This window comes from Cydia pomonella, chromosome 3, assembly GCF_033807575.1.
Source record: "Cydia pomonella isolate Wapato2018A chromosome 3, ilCydPomo1, whole genome shotgun sequence".
Classification (NCBI taxonomy): Eukaryota; Metazoa; Arthropoda; class Insecta; order Lepidoptera; family Tortricidae; genus Cydia; species Cydia pomonella.
Genome location: NC_084705.1, coordinates 33,724,299 through 33,730,090, shown reverse-complemented (window position 1 = coordinate 33,730,090; position 5,792 = coordinate 33,724,299).

Below are 5,792 nucleotides of genomic sequence, written 5' to 3'. Positions count from 1 at the left end.
CGTCCGAACACCTGTCAGAACAATGTTTTCAGTAGTTATCGAGGCAGGCGGTGACTGCCGCCCACTAGATGGGCCCCAAACTGCCGTCGTGATGACAACCAGGAGCAACACCGGTGTGAGCGGCTCCCGCTTTCTACCCAGTGGCTGATAACTCTGTGCTAACTGCGTGCGTAAGGAAATTAATGTTACTTTTTGTGGTAAGAAGCTTCAGCATAACTTTACCCCGAAATACCTGGGAATTACTCTGGACCGGTCACTTACCTACAAGCCCCACCTAGATAGCTTAAGCCAGAAAGTGAAAAGTAGGGTAAACCTAATAAACAAACTCGCGGGAACGTCATGGGGTGCACGAGGAGGTGTACTGCGTACTTCCAGCTTGGCCCTCGTCTATTCTGCAGCGGAGTACGGTGCTCCGGTGTGGTACAAAAGCGCACATACGAGCAAAATCGACGTACACCTCAATAGAGCTATGCGTACAATAACTGGTAACCTAATGCCCACACCTTCTCAATGGCTGCCAGTATTGTCCCACATTGCGCCACCAGAATTAAGAAGAACTTACGCCGCCTCTAGAGAGTGGGTGAAAGCACAAAAACCGTCGCTCCCCATAAGGAGAACGTTAGACAATCTCCCTAATATGAGGCTGCCATCTCGCAGACCATTCTGGTCTAACCGCAAGTTTCAGGGTCCCGAAACGTACAGTATTTCCACAGAATGGAAAGACCAATGGGATGCACAGAACTTAGGCAACGCTGTCCTGGATCCAACTAAAGAGCCACCAGGATTCAATGAGCAACGGAAGATCTTTGTGTCTCTCAACCGCATCAGGACGGGAGTTGGCCGATGCAATCATACTCTGCACAAGTGGGGCTACAAGACCTCGCCTGGTTGCGACTGCGGTGCGCCGGACCAAACAATTGCGCATATAGTAGAAGAGTGCCCTCGGAGACGGTATGCTGGAAGAGTTGAAGAACTCTATGAACTTACAGCGGGTGCCAGGGATTGGCTATTAAACTTAGATATAGATTTATGATATAAAAACTATAATGTAAAATACTTATAAAGGATAAAGCCATACGATAATAATAATACGGGTGTCGAGAGGTGTGCGCCGCTTTCTACCCAGTGGCTGATAACTCTGTGCTAACTGCGTGCATCTTATGCATAAGATAATATTATTATTACGGTTTTTTCACGTATTTTTAGCCAATACCGCAACATGATTTGAAAGAGCCTAGTTCTGGCATGTGCTAATAATGTGCCCCTTTTAATAAGTGTATTTCCCTGTTAAATAAGTGTGTCATTGTTAGAGGTCGGAAAGGGTGCTTCCCGCACCGTATTTGTCTCAGAATATGACTTAAGGCATGTCAAATTATAAGGTAAATAGCTCACCCTGTCCAACCTGTGCTTATTGGTGGGCAAGTTCCGTTGCTCTAGTTACCAAAAATCTGGGGGCACGGGAGTGCCCCCACCAAGTCGAGCAAAAAAGCACGGCCGTACCATCCTTTTCTCGAAGCAATTCAGACCATTTTCGACCCCCTGTAACTTCGTTGTGGATAAAACTAGAAGACTGAAATTTTCAGTAACCATGCAGGCATTGTAAAGACACGGTATATTTCAAATTTCATTCAATTTGAACCAGTATTTTAAGAATTATAACGGGTCAAATTTCTTAATTTTGTCACTCACTGACTCACCGATCATCAAAATTCTAAGGCACTTCTAGCAGACCTAGAAGCTTCAAATTTGGAATATAAGTAGTGTTTGGTGTATGAATCAAGGAAAAACTAAAAAATCTAGAAAAGACCGCAAAGAAAATTAAGCCCATACAGCCAAGTCTTCAGTTATTAAATTTTTCAATATTGGCTTTATTCGTAACGATGTTTTATGTTTTATTTATACATATGTACAATAAGTAGAAGGTACCGAAAAGGAAAAAAGTAGAACTGTCTACAAAATACAAAAAGAAATGAGATCCCATCAAAAACAATACTTGTCAAAAAAACCAAGTCTCGCAACTCAGTTGTTCTGCGGTGAAAAGTTGTGAGATCCATGTAATACCAAGTCGGTTATTAATTTATTCAGTCTCTACTTAAGCGACTTTCTGTCTTAAGGCGCCTGTCGCCTGAAAACACATGTAAATTCAATTATTTAGTGCGATGGCCAAGTCTCAATATATTTATATAAAACATTAAAGAATTTTAATATTGATATGCGTCACTATAAGATGCTGTTAATTATTACGTAACAACTTAATGCTTCGAGTACGGAGATTCCAGACACAATTGATTTTCAATTGTTATGGACCACGATCGTGGTCTTAGAAACTGGACGTATTAAGACAGAAAGTCGCTTAAGTAGAGACTGAATAAATTAATAACCGACTTGGTATTACATGGATCTCACAACTTTTTACCGCAGAACAACTGAGTTGCGAGACTTGGTTTTTTGACAAGTATTGTTTTTGATGGGATAAATTTAAACTGCCGTAGTATATTCCTCCGAATCCACCGGTCAACGCAAAACCACAATTTACCTCGACTTACCCATTGTCGGTTGGTTAGTATTAATTACGTAACTGACTGACTGCAGCCCCCCCCCCCACCCCCGTTGAGCATCCACCCCCGCCCGGGGGGCGCGATATTGCGTTTATCCAGCGATTTGCGCCCTCGGCCCGACCGTGATGGTTTAATCCGTGTCATTCCTTTATATTACAGCTAATAAAACTCGTAATAAAACATTTATTGAGTTCAGAGCGCGGCTCGAGGAGGTACAGAGAGGGTAGGGGTGGGGAGACGGAGGGGTGTGATGATGTCAAAACGATGTCACATTCGTTCTTTGTGTTTGATACTGGTTATTTGAATGGGATAGACTTATTGGTTAGATGCTTTAATAAATTTCAATTATTTTTTACAATTATAAAGAAGTCGCAGAATATTGAGATCGAATGCAGCGATGAATGGATTCAAATAAAAGAAAATGGGAATATATCTTTTCATGTCTTAAGTCGGTAACTAAGTATAAGATAAAATAGAATACTGGCAAATATCTTTAATTTGATTCGTTGGTCTAATTACGAATTATTTACAGCGAATTATTTTTATTTAAATACCAGCTTGTGGCGCTCGAGTCAGTCGCGAGGAGGGCCAAGAGAATTATTAATGACGACGATCTGACGAATGCTCGACTTCAAAGTCTGGAGCATCGACGCAAGGTTGCCAGCCTAACGATCTTTTATAGGATACATTTCGGAGAGTGTGCGGAGGAATTGCACAACCTTATTCCTCCGTCCCCATTTCACCATCGGACTACCAGACAATCGGCACTTCGGCATCGCTTCATGGTAGGTACTCCACAAATACGCACGAAGCGTTTCGCTTCAACATTCCTTATGCGAACTGCCAAGGAGTGGAATGCCCTGCCCGAGTCTGTGTTTCCGTATGAGTACAATCTGAATCTCTTCAAGGCTAGAGTAAATAGGTATCTCATAGGTAAGCGTGCTCCACCGTAGACCGCATCATCACTTACCATCAGGTGTGATCGTGGTCAAACGCCTGCCTATCCTCCATAAAAAAAAAAAAATATTTTTAATAATAACTATATAATAGCATGTAATCAATCACGAGAAGTCAATCTGCCAAGCATTATACCAAAGAAAGAGACCTATTTAAACAAATTGCAAATATTCCCACAAATTTGAATATACCAACTTGCTAATAAAGTCCTTTCTTCAAGTGCGCACGCTTCCACTCGATTATACACTGACTTCATCAACTAATCAACATTATTCAGGACAATATCGCCCTTAACTCGACTATGTTATGGCTATATCCTCTCAGCGGAGTAGTGCTGTGGTTTCTCATGAAGGCATTCAAGTGTGAAGGCGAGCCAATAATAGCGTTGATTGAGTTTCGTGAAGTAATTTGCGTCAAATGTGGGAATGTGCTCGGGTTAGTCGTGTTAGGTTGATTTGTGTCACTCGAGTGGTCATAAGTGAACATGAATATGGTTATTAGTAGAATAATTAAAAATAATACGCATTCATTATTATAGTAAATGTGAGAGAGTGGGGAAATGCACTACCTACATAAAAAAAATTGGCTAAAAAACATAGGTTGACCAAATGTAAATAATTCAATCTCATTATACAGGGCATGTTGTTTAGATACCTATTCTTTTAACATTTTGACCACTGCAGAAAATGTAGCTTCATTATGACCACAAACTATAATAGTTTCGTTGTAGTCCCTTTGTGTAAAATTTAGTATTAAGTTCAGTTTTTAATTTTGTTTAAGTACTAACAATGACATGGACCTGTAAGTTGTCTGAAAATAAACACTTTTTTATAATGACTTCTAAGAAATTGGTCTTTCCATCAGAGACACACGCCACGGGCCTTGTGAGGGGGAAAAGAGACCAGTTGGAATATTCAGGTTACTTTGCCAAAATATCGCCGACTCTAGGGCACAGATTGCAGGACATGTTTTCTGCGTATACTTTTGATTATTTAAATCTAACAAAACCTTCCCAACGTATTTTGGGTTACTCTGACACCTCACCATATCCGAATATTTCTAAAGGGGCGTGTAGTTTGCTGTACTCGTAGATATTGCAGTCAGTAATTAAAGTGAACTGAACTTCGAACTGTTCCAAGTAAATAAGCGCATTAAAGGATTATTGAGGAACATTCTGCCAGATGTAATTAGAGTGGAGGCACTCCAGCTCGTCAATATAAGTGATTAGGCATTAGCGCTATCGGCGCTTATGAGGACAGTCCGTCACAACAAAACATATGTATTTACTGAGCCGTCAATATTCATAATAGGGATGTTGACTGCTGTATTTAAAATTATTTATTTTATACCGTGCACCAAAAACAGCACTTGAACAACGTAGACCGCAGATATTTTTAACATTATTTCTGTTTAATAAGAATTACAAGGAGGAGGTAACTTGATCGTGACGCCACATATTTGTGTTTTATGTAACAAACTCGACACTCTCCATAGTGGCTAATCACTATTTCACTTGACAGTCAGACACACCATTGTTGTTGCTTTGGGTTGTTTATAATTGTCAAAACAGTTAAATTGATCTAGGTCTGCAAGTTGGTCACAATTATATAAGTCTTTATTATTATTTTCTTCTCCAAACGTGACCAGCATAGAGAGGATGGAACCTGGAGTCTCCGTAGAAACCAGAGAATTTAGAGAAATGAACGCCGCCAGATTCCGATGGCTCATGCACAAAGTCCAGATGAGTGACGATCGGGACCCTGACGTACAAAATGGCCGAAGATATTCTGGAAATCCTAGGTACCGCTGGAATGACGAAGTGCAAAAAGACTTTAGCGAGCTTGGCACCTTCGATTGGACAGGAACGGCTTTGGACAGACAAGCATGGCGGTGTTTGGTGTCGGTCAATATCCACTACGAGTCGTCGCGCCACCGCAGTAGGTAAGTAAGTAAACCAAGACCAAAAAAATTGAATATAGAAAACCACAGAGTAATTTTACATTGCAGTTATTGGCAGGGACATAAGATTTAAGATACTTTTTAGCAAGGAAAAATAAATTGACCTGTTTAGCCAATTTTAGTACCGTACAGTCAAGGGCAATGAAATATTCGGTAAGAGTGTACCAATCCGTCTGGATATTGGGCAGTGGCGATAAGCAAAGTGGCCAATGAATTGATACAGTACATAATGGATAATGATCGACGGCCCGATAGCCGATACCTGAGTAATGAGAGTGTTTTCGTGTACTGATAGGACACTGTCAAAATATAATCAAG